This window comes from Nicotiana sylvestris, chromosome 9 (assembly GCF_000393655.2).
Source record: "Nicotiana sylvestris chromosome 9, ASM39365v2, whole genome shotgun sequence".
Lineage (NCBI taxonomy): Eukaryota > Viridiplantae > Streptophyta > Magnoliopsida > Solanales > Solanaceae > Nicotiana > Nicotiana sylvestris.
The window spans coordinates 168,038,199-168,054,696 of NC_091065.1; the positions used below are offsets into that span (position 1 = coordinate 168,038,199).

Consider the following 16,498-nt stretch of genomic DNA (forward strand, 5'->3'; position numbering starts at 1 on the left):
TCAGTGGGGCCTCATGTTGTGTTGAGTGAGAGAAAAGTGCGGTGAAACTAGACTAACACCGATAGCATTAAACTTTTTGTTATTTTATTTATATAAAATTGCATTACCATTTTTAGTTGTATAGTGACCTATTTAATCGCAGCCTTAAAAAATCAAGAAGTGTATTGAACAATAATGGATAAATTATCAATAGAGGGGATCTCCACCCAGCGAAGGGAACCCCCCTTCACCTTCTGATCGCCGCCGGACAACCACACTCCTTCCTCTCCATCGCCTAAGCTTCAGCCCAACGACCCCAACAACAACAACAACAACCCAGTATAATCCTACAAGTGGGGTCTGGAGAGGGTAATATGTACGCAGACTTTACCCCTACCCCGAAGGTTAGAGAGGCTGTTTCCGGGAGACCTCGGCTCAAAAACAAAAAAAAAAAAAAATCAGCACCCACCCTAGCTCCCAACGACATCATCCGCCCCTCCCTTCCCTGAAGACGAAGCTTTGATCTCTCTTTCTCTACTCGAAGAACGGCATCAAGCAGAAATTTTTGAAGAAAAAATTGGTTGAAATTTTCGATATTCTTTCTTCTGTTTTTTTTTTCCGCTTAAAACTCCACACAAAAAAATCAGTTCTATTTAGTTTCAATTGTTCCTTCAAAAACTCAGAAAATACAAGAAAACATTCCATTTTTTTCTGGATTTTTGCTCGAAATGGAGTAAAGCCGAGGGGGTGTCAAATTTTGGAGTCGCCGTTCGTGTTTCCGGTCGTGGCTCATTGTTTTTGTTTAAAGATCCTGTTGAATTCCTCCATTCCGGATTCGCTCGATTTCGCTCGACTCAGTGCTGTTAATCGCTGAAATTTCCTTATCGGAGAGCTAATCTCAGGTCATATTAATCTCCCCTGCTTTAGTTTTTTTTGTGTTGATTTGAGTATTGAAGCTTTCTTTAATTCACACTTGTTTTTCATATCGTGTGCTATCATGGTTAGTGCTTTTATGTTTCCAGTGGTTGGCTTCACTTAGTCGTCTTAAATTGATTTAATTATATCATCCTTGTGCCCTACTGAGTTAGACTAATGAATGTTGTGATAGGAAGTTCATTGAGCTCAATTTGCTATTTTGTCTCATGCTATCATTTTATTAGTGTCTTCTATTTGCTAGCACGTAATATTACATGTATTTCTCTTCTTGAACGCCTATTCTGGATATTTTATCATTTGAGATTGGTTTTGCCGGGTTTGAAATTTGTTTGAATGATTATGGGGTCGTGGGGAGTGGCAGAAAGGCAGAAGCCCATTAGCAATTAATTTGTTCCATGTTTTAGGTATCGGGCTCGGCCTAATAAAAATGAAAAGTTAAAAACAAAATATGAGCATGAATTGAATTGTTCTTTTATTTAGTTCTTTTTATTTACTTTATGATGATATTATTCGTTAAGAGCATGTTTAGGCCGACAATATCTGGGTAGGCAATTTTAGGACGTTTAATTAGTTTTGAGGCGAGAGGTCGTTCCTTTAGTTAAATTTATCCGGGAATGCCCCGAAGGACTTGTTGATATTTTATTCCGGGGAATGCCCCGTGGTATTCTGTAATAGGAGGCCAAAGTAGAATTTGTAGTATTCTATTCTTATTTTTATTTTTTTATTAGGTGGGAACGATCTCGGGCCTCTTTTGTGTTTATTTTCCTATTTCTGTGCTTTCAGCTCAATTTGAATATCTCAAAAGCTGACTAGATCATGTACGCAACCGTGATTTTCAAGGGACTCGGGGAATGCCTAATACCTTCTCCCCAAGTCAAATGAATTCCCTTACCTAGAATCTCGGGTGCAAACTAGTTTAAGAGTCAAATGTGTTTTGAAGGGAAATTGTTATTTTAAAATGGTGACCTGGCACACCTAAACCAAATGTCAGGTGGCGAATCTGAAAAATCCTTCGAAACGCAATCTTTGTCACTTTCAAAATTCAAAACTCTTTTGAGCTTTAAAAATCACTTTTTATATTTTAAAGCGGTTAGTGAGATTAAAAAAAGGGTGTGACTGCTTTGACGACTCTGTTGGGGACCCCATTTTGCAAAACAGTCGAGGTGGCCAAAAGCGGCTAGACCTGCAAATTCAACAAGGGTGGACCTTAAAATTAGGAGCAAGCTGATTGTGGATTCAAGACTCTCTAGACACGGTTCAACAAGCCACTTTGCAAAATGGCCGATTGTCGCGCCCCCTTTTTCCCTCTTATGCAATCGGGAGATCAGGTTATGACATTTTTGGGTGTAGGACAACTCGTTCCTTTTGGGAACTGGGTTTTGCATTTGAAGAGTCGCCACCTAATGATTTAAGGTGCATTATGACACCTACAAGGGTTCACTTCTAAGTTTGTTTGATAACCAGAGATAGGGTAAGAGCTTGAAATTATCCCAAGGGGAAGGTGTTAGGCACCCCTCAGGATCCACTAGTGTGGTTCCCGGCCAGACAGTTCTGTGAATTTGTGCAATTTAGCAAATAGTCAAGTATATACTCAAATAGTAGGGGATTTAAATTTAAACACAAAAGAGTTCGAAAGAACAATTAAAGAAGAGTTTTAAAAAGAAATTTGCAAACAAAAGAGGAAGGGGGTCCTAGGTTTATATTTAATATAGATCACATCAATGCGATATCCGGTATAACACTCCTCAAAAGAGGGAATACACGTGGTATTAGCGCACTGGTCATCATATTCATATCTACCCTTCCCACCCCGTCAAGGTATTAAAGCGCGGATTGGTCTCGATCTCTATTGCATGCTATTACCCGTCCCATTCTTATCAGTCCCGGAGGAACTTAGGACTACTATTCCTAAAGGGGGGATATTAGGCTAACTTGGATTTCAAAAGGTAAAAATCTAAGGCGACATACAAAACACATAATACTGCACGTTAGGGGAAGCATGTAAACAAATAAAAGGCTCATGTATACCTCCTCAAACAAACACATAAATAGCATGGCTTGAACATACATTTAGGGTTTGAAATTTAAAATACTAAGGCAAAAGGGGAGTTCCAATTGTTGAGGCAGACCAATTTATTACATAACTCAGATAAGAAGTCTGAATCAGGTCTGCCTGCTGGTTGTAGTAAATACTACTTGTGAGCACGTGATTTTTGTTTCGCACGACAATCGCTCCAAAAGAAATAAAAAATAATAATAATTGGCCCCGCTGTACAAATTTTGGATTTTTACATTGCACTTTGTTGGTTATTTGCGATTTTTGCCCATTTTTACTTTATTAAAACAAAATACAAAAACAAATGTACGTGTCATGCATAATCTGAACCGTAACATGGTTGTTAAATAGAAAAGCATAAACATGCATCTTTGTCCGTGATTTTGTTTTGTTTGATTTTACCTGTCTTGAAATATCTTAGTGTGTGTGCAAATAATTGTGTTGAGTGTGTATTTAATTTTTAATTTGATTTTTGCTTAGTTTTTGTTTTTAAAAAAAAAAAAAAAAGAAGAAGAAGAAAAAAAGATCAGCAATTATTCCGGATTGGGCCAATTTTAATAAATTGGCCCAAACAAACAACGTTCAAACCAGGCCTGCCTGGTCCAGTCCAGCTGATGCCCAGAGAGTCCAAACGACGTCGTATTGACACAGGTTGATCTGGGCCGTTGATCTCAGATTGATCAACGGCCAAGATCACATTTCCCATACCCAAACAGAACCCGACCCGTTTCCACCCGGACCAACCCAAACCCTTTACCCTCGAAACGACACCGTTCCACTTAAGCCATCAGATCCAGACCGTAGATCTAGATTGACTAACGGTTGAGATCCGCGTACCCACTAACTATATAAGCCCATAATCTTACCCTGCCCCCCTATCCGAACCCCAGCCTCGTCGTCTTCACCAGAACCCCCAAACCCTAGAGCCGCCCCTGTACTCTTCACCATGAAAACCGGCAGCACGGACGCCGGTGACCTCCACCTGAACACCATAGAACCCTCTCACCACCCTGAACATGGACCTGTTGACCGTTTAGGTCGAATCATCCTCTAGGTCCTCGAATCTTCATTTGAAGATTCGAGTCAAAACTCGATTTACACCAACCGACCCCAGCTGCACACCAGACACTCCCCAGACCCTCCTCGTGACCAAACCATACTTGGTTTGGTCCGAATCTGATCAGGGAAGCATGAATCCCAGATCTGAGTTTTGGAACTTTGTAGTTCTTCGTCACTGGTTCTACCGAAGAGATTAAGGTCTAATGGACTTTAATCAAAGTGTTTCTCATCTGAGAAACACTTCGATTAAAGTCCGTTCAGCCTTAAGAAAGGTCTGTTCGAATCCAAGTCAAGACTTTTGATTTTTCGAGTTTAAAGGTGAGTCTGCTTTTTTTTCTTTACTTGTTTTAGTCCGTGTGATTTGTTTTTAAAAGCTGTTCATGATTATTGAAATCTGTTGTCCTTGACTTTCATCAACTGTGCCTTGACCACTTTGCCTGAACTTCTGTTGTTTGATTAAGCCCTTCCATTTGTTCTGATAATGTGTGTGTAAGTGTTGTGCAAGTAGCTGATTTTCAAATTTGGACTGACTAGTTGACTCCTCGAGTGCAATTCTGTTTAGTCAGTATAATTCGAATCATGCATCGATACTGTTTAAATGTCTGATTTTTGGCTACGATTGTGTATGTTAATGCTAATATAGTCGAGTCGACATGTGTCGTCAATTAGTTTCAACTGCCTGAACAAAATAAATCGATTTGCTTCTGTTGAACATTTGCCTGAATCAATTAGGAACCAAGTTCAGTTACATATAGTTGTTAATATGATTTCAGAAACCTAAGGCTTGATCTGTAATTGAAATCTGAGTTGATGGCATGTGCACTTGTGCACAGCATGTGCATGGTGCACAGCCTGTTTCCTGCATAAAAGGGTTTTTGAGTTAAAAATGGTTTGACAGCATATACTGTCAGATATATTCTACTGCCCATACCTTGCTTTAGTTTAAAAGTATTAAACCTTTTAAAAGTTAAGTCTGCCAGGGAATGTTGATGGGGGTTAATACTTAAATAACTAATTGGAATCTGAAAATGTGAAGGCACATGGGAGGGTACTGTGATATTCTAAAACAGGCTGTTAAAAGGGGTAGTGTTAAGGCTTATAAAGGGGGACAGACATCTGAAAAAAAAAAAAAAAGGGGGACAGAGGATTGGAGAGGATAAAAATACACACACTGTGAGGGATTTTTAAAAAAAAAAAGAAAGTTGAAATACATACAGATATATATACATACAGACAGAGCATATAGGGAGAGACACTGAGAGGGAACATCTGAGAGTTCAATTTCTGAAAACAGGAACTGGAAAAGATTTCTTTTAGTAACTTCAGTATAATTTCAAAACTGAAGATTGGTTTTAGATTTTGGAAAGAAAGGAGATAGAGGGTGGATATACAGAAAGCAGAAACTGTCTTTTCTTCCTGCTGTTTGTTCGATTCCCAGTCTGTTTACCCTGTTTCAAATAAGTGCTGATTTCCTCTCAAGTATCAGTTAGGATTTTGTTGTTTGGTTCTTATTGGTTTGCTCTCTTTTGGAATTGGACCACTTGAATTCTGAGCCCACTCCTCTGCTTTTGCTGTCATTTTGTTGCCTCTTCCCATTGGCCATAACTGCATCTTGCTTTGGGATTTTTGTTACCTGCTGTTACTGCTGCTGCACTTGTTGTCATTGTTACTCTGCTGATTGCCCTCTTCTTCAATTGTCAAATATTTTCAGGTACACAACCTCTGAACCATGTATTGTTGAAGGTTTGAAGTTGAAGCAGAAATAAAGAAATGAACATCTGTTTATGTTATAACATTGGTGTTGAAAATAGGTTGAATGTTAGTTGGGCCTATATTTGTTTAATTGCAAACTGCAAACATTCTGTATAAACTAACATACATTCTGTTTGAGATGAACTATTAGATAGCATTGTTCAATAATAATGACAGTATGACATAGACAGTATGTTTGATTTAGTATACATTCAGTTCAGTATAACACTCTGTTTGACTTAGTTATGACTGTATAACATAGAGTCATTGGCAAGCACTTGTATGTATTTTGCCTAGACCACTGAATTGACAAATCGGTGGTACTAGGTCTGGGATAAATGTATCCCAAACAAACTCTCATGCAGTCACGTTAAGAGTCTGGCTATGAATGCCAGCTCTCCTGTCAGATTATTTGTTCCAATATAGGTTCGATATCGGGTCTCGGTATAGATTCCTTGTTTCGAAATAATGTGATGATTGTTGAGGAAAACTAATAGTCATTTTGAGTTCAATTAGTAGTAATTTTCCTAATAAACAGCCAATTTCGTTTATCAATTTCAAATAGGTTAGAGTTTAAAATAAAACTTGGAGGTCGTTAAATATAACTCAGTATATGTTGTTAGTTTGCTTGCAATCTCACTTAGCAAATTAATAAGCGTATTCACTCGATGAAGACAAAGCATGAGGTAACTCTCACCTCATAAACAATCAATCAGGTAATCAAACAAATTTAGGTTCGGCAAACATAATAAAGATTCAGTCTGTATTTGTTCAAACAAGCAAAGTTCGGTATCATCTTTCTTTTTAAAGACAAACGTAGTAGAAATGTAGTCACTGTAGGATACCCTTCTAAAATAATGAGACGAGCCTCGCCAAATAAAATGCAAATTGCGGGGCCCTCAATAATTGATCATGATAAATACTTAGAATTGGGGACGGATTGTTTAGTGAATTCCACTGCCTTCCCCAAAGATAATAACGCGTTAGACTCTTTAGGCGCGACTTAATTAAATTACATTCTTAAATTCGGGTGCGCATTTATGTGACCCAAATTCAAATCTCAACGGAGTCGAAATGTGTTAACAACTACGGGTGCATTGATTGTGACGTGGTTCGAGATGCATTTTCACGACGTTGCAATTCTATAAAAATAAATGATAATAATAAAAGCGGTTTAAACTTAATAAAAGCACGTAAGTCATAACATGTATTTAAATCAGATATTTAGCCATTATAACAATTTAAGCGACCGTGCTAGAACCACGGGATTCGAGGGTGCCTAACACCTTCCCTCGGGTCAACAGAATTCCTTACTTAGAATTTCTGGTTCGCAGACTTCATTTGGAAAAGTCGAAAATTTCCTCGATTTGGGATTCAAGATAAACCGGTGACTTGGGACACCAAAAGCCAAACCTTTCCCAAGTGGCGACTCTGAATTAAATAAATAATCTCATTTCGAATATTGTCACTTAAATTGGAAAAACTCCACCCGCGCATCTTACCCTTCGGGGCCGGGCGCGCAAAAAGGAGGTGTAACAGCTCTGGCGACTCCGCTGGGGATTTAACCCAGAACCACTGGTTCAGGGTTCAAGAATTCGAGCTTAGAATAATTGTTATATTTGGCTTTATTATCTGATCTTTATTACATGTTTTTGCATAACGTGCTAAATGTTGTCTTTTACCGCTTTGATATTATCTGAACTGTATATAAACTGTGCCGAAACCCTTCTCTTCTTACCTCCGGGGAGAAGCTCGCTGGTCGAGACTCCCTATTCTGTTAGTGTCAATACCTGAAATAAGAAAGAGGTCGGACAAGTTACAAAGCCGGACGATCTCGCGGGTCCCCGGTACGTAGCCCCCTCCTCGACTCGAGTTGTCCGCTCGGGTACACAGTCTAGAACAAATACCCAGGTTACGAACCTAGAATAACTTGACTTCATGCCGGATCCCTAGTAGGAACGCTTATTTGCATCATGTTGCATTTGACTTAGGGGACTCAACACAGGGGTTGGGTCCGTCTAGGACATGCAACCTGAAATGAAAAGACCATCATGCTGCATTCCTATCTGTGTTGTGCATTTATTTGCTTCGGTTCCGCATGTCGACCGGTTCCTAAAAAAGAGGGGGAAAATAGCAGCGTAGGGGAGATAATTACTTATTTTGGAAAATAAAACCAATGTCCAAGTAGTGTCAAAACCTCGCCGGAATTTTTCTAAAAAAAATTGTCTTTTTTATTGAGAGTTAAAAAAAAAAATATAAAATTTTTCTTTTATCACTTTCAAAATCAAAAAAAAGAGAAGGTATTTATTTTAAAAGTAAAAAAAAAAACGGAAAATTCATAATTCAAAAAATGTGTTGTTTCTTTCGTAGTACCCCTTTTATGAATTCAGACTAATAGTCCAAATTTTTCCTAAAAAAATAAAATAATTAGTAATGTATATTTTCTTTAATCTTTATCTCTTTTCAAAAAAAAATAATAAAAATACGTATTCTTGATTTTTAGGTTTATTTGATTTTCTCTATTCACGATAGCCCGAACTACGCCGGTTTGATTCTCACCGGATGTGAGATACGTAGGCAACCCTCGTCGGGTTCAACCCCATTTTGCTAAAATAGCCAAAATCAATAAATGAATAAAAAAAATGTGTGTCAATTTTTTAAAGAGTCATAAATAAGTCAGGTGACGTTGTTTTGTCATAAATAACCGAATGTTCCCAAAAGGGACGCCGGAAGGCTGACTTTGCATAAACAGCCACCTTTGGGTCTTGTTTAGCATTTTTATCTAATAGACCCACACAGCCTTAAAATCTTCGTCCCCAAAGTGTTTAAGGGCCGTGTTCAAAACTTGATCTCCTCTGTAAAAATATTTTTGAGTCAGTCATTTTTGTTAAAATCACTTTAATAAATGTGCAGGATGAGCACGATGCAAAATGAACATTTTTCAATAATGACCAAAATCCCTGTCAAGTTACGGCTATGGTGGAATGATCTAGGTGTTGAAGGACAAAATGAGGTTAAGAAATATCTGAAAGGTCTTGTGGGTCTGTTGGAAATCCAACCTCGGGGAGATATCATAAGGGCTTTGATCACCTACTGGGACCCGGCGCACAATGTTTTCCATTTCTCTGATTTTGAACTCACCCCGACTTTGGAAGAAATGGCCGGATACATCGGGAATACCGAACTTCCTTTGAAGGAAAAATACTTGGTCGCCCCAAGAGTCGTCACGGTACATCGGTTCCTAGATTCATTGAAGATACCTAGAACAGTCCACAACCCGGATTTGGCAGCCGGATTTTGTACTCCATGCTTCATATATGATAGGTACGGTCATGAGGGGGATTCAATAATCCAATCAACAAACTGTGTAGCAAAGGAGTTCGTCAGAAGTGGGACGAGCACAGACGGGTAGCTTTCATGATGATGTTCCTGGGCCTTCTGGTATTTCCAAGGAAAGACGGAAACATTGATTTGAAGATATCCGGGGTCGTCAGCACTTTACTCACGCAAAGTGACAGTACTCTCGCGCCTATGGTGGTATCTGACATCTTTCGAGCTCTTACAGCTTGTAAAGCTGGGGGAAATTTCTTCGAAGGTTGTAACTTGCTCCTACAGATATGGATGACCGAGCACCTCTGCCATCATTCCGAGATTTTGAGCCATGGTTCCCCGGAAAAGACCTGCATAGAAGAATCTTACACGAGAACCAAAGAGATCAGTTTGCCCAAAGGAGTCCTGGCATGGACCTCGTTCTTTCAAGCTCTTACTGCCAGCCAAATACAATGGACGTTGGGATGGTTGCCTGTTGATGAGATCCTGTATATGTCTGCAGCTAAAACTCATTTCTTACTAATGGGGCTTAAGAGCATTCAACCTTACGCACCCTGCCGAGTTTTGAGACAGTTCGGAAGATGCCAAACAGTACCTCATGAGGAAGATCTTAGCACTCAAGCAATTGAGATAAGTCCTAACGGACAATTCCCAGAAGCAAAGATTCGCCAAATCTGGAGTGAGTGTCAATATTTGAAATCAGATACTTGCGTGCGGGATCGAGCCAAAGGAGAGACGGCGCCAGGTTACCTTGCATGGTATAGAAGGGAATTCGAGCATGAAAGGCCGGCTAAGAGACCCCACATCCGGAATTTTACCGAATCATCACAAAGGCAGTGGGATTGGTTAGCAAAGGAAAGAGGCTATTGCGCCGAAATCAGCAGGTTAAAGCAACAAGTGGAAAGCTTGAAATATGAACACAACATGCAAGTTGCTACCGATCTAGGAGAGCGGAACAGGTTAATTCAAGAAAATGAAATGCTCAGAGCCCAGATCAAACAGATAAGGGTGGATGCGGATAAACAACCAAGGCGTCGATCAGACGAGCAGCTGATAAAAAGGCTAAAAGTTGAAATCAGGGAATGGCAAGATGGTTTGGAGAAATCTGAAAACATCATAGCAGAGCTCAGGGCACAGTGGGATACAAGAGCAGATAAGCATCGTCGATACCTGAATCAATTGGAAGGCGACTACGAGAAAACTATTGCTAAAATGAAGAGAGAGATGGCTACACTTGAGATCAAAGCAGCTAATCAGGCCAAGGATTTCCAAATTGAGAGCAGATACTGGTATGACTCAATAGCCCAGATGAAGTTGGAAGTACGGCGACTGAAGCATCAGCATGAACAGGATGTTCAAGTCTTCAAGATATGTAGCGATCAGATAAAACGCCTACTCATAGAGAAGAAGCAAACCAGAGATAGGATCAAGGCCATTGCCCATGCCATCACCAGACGATGTCTACGATGTGAGAACATGTCCAGCGTTACCGTCCTCTCAGCAGTAATGGGTTATGTCAAGCAGACTATGCACGAGCTGGAGCAACTTGAGAGGGATCTCACGCCTAGGACCGCGGCGAGGCCGAACGATGCCCCGCGGACACCAATTTTCAAAACCATAATGCATTCATAGGTCAAATCTGTATCTTAGCATCTTCTGCTTGTTTTTCCCATCCGGGTGATTTTTAGTCTATTTGTGAATCTAGGTCTATTTTCAAAGTTCGTTTTTCTTTTGCAAATGTAGTTTGTAATAGAACATTTTCAACAATAAAGAGGTAGTTTCTTTTACGATCATTTGGGTTTTTCGAACTACGTAATGATCTGATTCACGTAGGCATCGTGATACGTAGGCAATCCTCATCGGATCCGGTCGCATTTCTTTTACTGCAAAAAAAATAAAAAAAAAATAAAAGAAAAACAAAAAAAAAGAGAAAAACTAATAAGAGGAAAATACCGGAACGACGCACGCTCTCTTAGCAAACATATAGTAATCCACTTAACTGTATAGGTGCATCATGCCCAACGTGAGATTAACTATCTGTTATTTGCTACAAATTAACCGTGCGTTTGTCGTTGAGTATTTCCAGGGTTTTGAAAGACGGTTGGTTTGGTGAAAGTCTGGCCTCGCATTCATACTTCACGAGGTCAAGGAGAAGTGTTCAACTACCTATTGTTAGGACCAGAAGCAGTACTCACACTTACTTTACCAGGTCAAAAGGAAGTGTGGAAATGTCTTCAGAAATTCCATTGCAAACGATCCCTGTTTCCGAGGAAAGCTCGATCTCAGCCGTCCTCACACCTGAATCCGCAACTGCGGAGGAAAATAGAATCCTACGGCTCCGCATGTTGGAAATGCTGGACGACTGGAACAATGGGAAAGAGCCGCCAAGTGTCGTCCCCGGATTCCCTGAATTATTCTCCAGGTCAAGCGGGACTTCTAATGTCCCCATAAATTATCCTGCTACCCCATTCGGGTACCCAGCCACCTCGGCCTTCTCTGCTGGATCGCCTTCTGAGCCTCATCCCCGAATGTCGGCCACTGATGCAAGCATGAACATCTTTACTGCATCGCCTTGCCCGGTTACAGCACAGCCTACCACGTACAAGCCAAGCTTTGACTCATCCTCTTTTACATTCCAAGCACCATCGTTCTCAATGGAACCAACTAGGTTCGCTACCAGTACTAATCCTCTACCGCCTCAGTGCGAGCTTGCACCTGGGCAGGATCAGAACCCCAGAATTGCAGAACAAAATGAGATTTCCAAGAGAATGAGAAGCCTTGAACAAAGTTTGAAGAATATGCAAGGATTGAGCGGACAAAAGAGCGTCTCTTACGCCGACCTGTGCATGTTCCCTCACGTGCACCTGCCAACGGGTTTCAAGACCCCCAAGTTCGAGAAATACGATGGGCACGGTGACCCCATTGCGCATCTTAAGAAATACTGCAACCAATTGCGGGGAGCCGGCGGAAAAGAAGAACTGCTAATGGCATATTTTGGGGAAAGTCTAGTAGGGATAGCTTCAGAATGGTATATGGATCAGGAAATGTCCCGATGGCATATATGGGATGATCTCGCCAGAGATTTTGTAAAACAATTCCAGTATAACATCGACATTGCGCCAGACCGAAACTCTCTGTCGAATTTGAAGAAGAAACCTTCGGAAAGCTTCAGAGAATATGCTATTAAGTGGCGTGAACAGGCGTCGAGAGTGAAGCCTCCCATGGATGAAGTGGAAATGGTCACTACCTTTCTCCAGGCTCAAGAGTCTGACTATTTCCAAAACATGATGTCGGCCATGGGTAAGCCATTCGCGGAAGCGATCAAGATAGGAGAGATGGTAGAAAATGGGCTGAAAACAGGTAGGATTCTGAGTCAAGCAGCCATAAGGGCGACCTCCCAGGCCGTCCAAAGCGGGTCCGGAGGAACGACAAGGGGGAAGAAGAAGGAAGAAACGACTATGGCAGCCTCTGAAGCAAGGGAGTATCGTCATCCCAGGCCCCATTTTCCGGAAAGAGCCCCACAACACTACTACCCCCACTCAAATTTGGCATATGCTCATCAACCTTATATGGTCATGAATGCCCAACCTTATAACCATCCACCACAACAAGCCAACCGAGGCCCAGCTCCACCTCCCAGAAATCAGCCTCCTTACCGCAACCACTATAACCCACAACCCCCGCAGAATAACTTTCGCCCTCAGGAGCCACCTCGAAGGCGAACTTTCACGCCCATCGGTGAACAATACTCTACTTTGTTCCCGAAGCTAGTCCAGTTGGGTTTCTTACAACCAATCCCTCAAACGAGGCAAAACCCAACATCACCTTCTTACAAAGCCGGAGTCAGATGCGCCTATCATTCAGGGGCCGAGGGACATGATACAAATGACTGCTGGTCGTTGAAAAGAGTGGTCGAAAATTTGATAGAGCAAGGGAAAATAGTGCTAAGGGACGAGGAAATCCCGAACGTAACTAACAATCCATTACCTGCTCACAATAATGGGCCGCTGATCGGAATGATTTGTGAAGACAAAGAGTTCGATCCTGCTTTGAAAGCTATAATTGCCATTGTCGACACGGGAAAGAGGCCCGAAATGGACCAGAAACCAGAAAAGGGGGAAGAGGTCAAGCCTGAAAAAAAGGTAGAGAAGAAAGTGGTACCTGTAAAAAATGAAGTTCTTTACATACCACGAGGTCGAGCTGAGAAGACGCAGAACTTCGGGATCAAAAAGACAAAACCTATGTACGTGCCAAAAGGGGCCTATGTGGTCCGGGGGATGATTCAACCACCTCGGCTGAATGAGCCAGTGGTTATCGGACGCGTGCCACAAAAGCCAATGACCAACCCGTCCACAGTGCCGTGGAATTATCAAAAGACTTTGGTGATGTACAAAGGTAAAGAGGTCATGGGAGAACTTCCAGAAAATACTTTCATTGGAAGGTATTCAAATACCCAAGAACTGAACAACGCCACACAAAGGCGCTTCCCTCCAAAGAAGCCCGTGAGTGTTGAAGAAGCGGAGGTGTTCTTCCAACAAATGAAAATGCCGGATTACGAAGTGATAGATCAGCTGCGCAAGTACCCTGAGCAAGTATCCATGCTGTCATTATTGATGAGGTCAACTGAGCATCAAAAGATCCTATTGAAAACCCTGAATGAAGCATATGTACCAGTTGAAACCTCGGTGGAACAACTAGAGCGGATGACGGAAAGATTTTTCGCCGTCAACCAAATCTCTTTCAGCAAGAAGGATTTACCCCCGGAAGGAGCAGCACACAACAAGGCTTTGCATCTAACAGTTAAATGCGAAGACTATTATGTCAAGCGGGTAATGTTGGATGGAGGCTCAGGCGTTGACATTTGCCCGCTCTCCACGCTGCAAAGAATGGAAATTGGGGCCGAAAGAATCCGACCCAACAATGTCTGCGTAAGAGCTTTCGACGGCATCAAGAGAGACACCATGGGAGAAATAGACCTGTTGTTGGTCATAGGACCAGTCGAATTTCAAGTAACCTTCCAGGTGAATCGACATGGACACATCCTACAATTTTCTCCTTGGCAGACCTTGGATCCATGCGGCAGGAGCCGTGCCTTCCACTCTTCACCAGATGGTGAAGTTCGAGTACGAAGACCGAGAGATTGTGGTCCATGGGGAAGATGAGCATGCCATTTATCGAGACCCATCCATCCCGTATCTTGAACCGAGAGAAGGGAGCGAACATACGGTCTATCAAGCTTTCGAGATTGTACTGGCAGAGCAACACGAAGAGGGAATACCTTGCCCCCAGCCTTTCTTGTCTAACGCCTCGGTCATGGTGGCCAAAGAGATGATCCGGCATGGATTTAGGCCAGGGAAGGGACTTGGACGAACCCTTCAGGGAATAATAGAACCCATTACTTTGCCAGTCATCAAGAAACCTTTTGGACTAGGTTTCAAACCTACTCCAGCAGACGAAGAATGGGCAAAGAAAAGGAAAAATGAGGGTTGGAAGTTACCTCAACCACTGCCGGATTTATATGCAACTTTCATCAGGCCGAAGTACGTTGAAGAAGATGATGAGGTCTTCACAGCTGAGGAAATCGAGGAGATATGTGGGGCAATGAGGGAAATGCTCTACGAGGTCCACATGGTTCAACCAGGTGAAGGCACAAGCACTGCTGAGATGATGTACATGGGGCCAAACGCCAAACTCCAAAACTGGGAGGCCACGCCATTCCCGACTAGACGGAAGTCCGGGTAGACCTGTCCTGCCACCTTTCCTGTGTCACAAGTTATCTCCAGGACATAACTTGAACGTTTTCTTCTTTTTGTTGTTTTGAATCCCTAGTTGTAAACATTGTTGTCTTCCAACTTTCCAAAGAAAATAAAAAAAAATCATCATTGCTTTCCCATTCTTTCTTTTGTTCTAATTTTTTGTTATTTTGCCTTTTATCTTTCTTTTCAGTCCTAATAATGCGGCTTTAAATATGACATGCTTGCGGACTTCACGCCCAGATCACAATGAGCTATTTAACTGCGAATTAATGAACCCAGAACCAGAATATGATGCGGAAGAGGCTTTTAGGGAGATAAACCGAGAGTTGGAATATTTCGAGAATAAACCTAAGCCAAATCTGAATGACACTGAACCGGTAAACTTAGGAACCCCGGAAGAAGTCCGGGAGACCAAGATAAGCATTCACACGGACAAGAAAACGCGAGAGGCGATAATTCAACTTCTTCTTGAATTCAAAGACGTGTTTGCTTGGTCATATGATGACATGCCGGGGCTAGGTGTTGATCTAGTGGTTCATAAATTGCCGATTCATCCTGATTGTCCTCCAGTTCAACAAAAGCAACGAAAGTTCAAAACTGAGGTCAGTGACAAGATTAAAGAGGAGATCACCAAACAATTGAAAACGGGAGTGATTCGGGTAGTCCAGTATACAACTTGGTTGGCAAATGTGGTTCCAGTACCGAAAAAGGACGGGAAAACTCGGGTATGTGTAGATTACCGAGATCTGAACAGAGCAAGTCCTAAAGATAATTTCCCGCTGCCCAACATCCACATCCTCGTTGATAATTGTGCCAAACACGAGATACAGTCTTTTGTAGATTGTTACGCTGGGTATCATCAGGTACTGATGGATGAAGAGGATGCCAAGAAAACTGCTTTCACCATGCCTTGGAGCACCTACTGTTATCGGGTTATGCCATTCGGTTTGAAGAATGCGGGGGCTACTTACATGAGGGCTATGACTGCCATTTTCCATGACATGATGCATCAGGAAATAGAGGTGTACGTGGATGACGTGATAGTCAAGTCCAGGACGCAGGATAATCACATTCAAGACTTGAGGAAATTCTTCAAGAGGCTAAGGAAGTATGACTTGAAGCTAAACCCAGCCAAATGTGCTTTCGGAGTTCCGTCGGGCAAACTTTTGGGCTTCATCGTAAGCAGGAGAGGTATCGAGCTAGATCCAACTAAGATAAAATCCATCAGAGATCTGCCTCCCCCAAGAACAAAGAAAGACGTGATGAGTCTTTTGGGCAGGTTGAACTACATCAGTCGGTTTATTGCCCAGCTGACAAGCACGTGTGAGCCCATATTCAAGCTGTTAAGGAAAGATGCGGCGATTAAGTGGACAACTGAGTGTCAAGAAGCCTTTGATAAAGTCAAAGAATACCTTTCGAATCCCCCGGTCTTGGTCCCTCCAGAACCGGGAAGGCCACTTTTCTTATATCTAACAGTCTTGGAGAACTCTTTCGGCTGCGTCCTCGGGCAACACGACGTAACCGGAAAGAAGGAGCAAAGCAATCTACTACTTGAGCAAGAAATTCACCGGCTACGAGGCCAAATACACACTGTTGGAAAGGACATGTTGCGCTCTCACATGGGTTGCTC

General features: G+C 41.9%; 1 long non-coding RNA gene across 1 annotated transcript; it reads left to right on the forward strand.

Moving 5' to 3' along the window:
* Nucleotides 1-136: 136 nt before the first annotated feature.
* Nucleotides 137-5,991, forward strand: LOC138876961 (uncharacterized). Its single transcript, XR_011402274.1, has 2 exons — nt 137-881; nt 5,742-5,991. It is a non-coding gene; the product is annotated as an uncharacterized lncRNA (long non-coding RNA).
* The last annotated feature ends 10,507 nt before the right edge of the window (nt 5,992-16,498 follow it).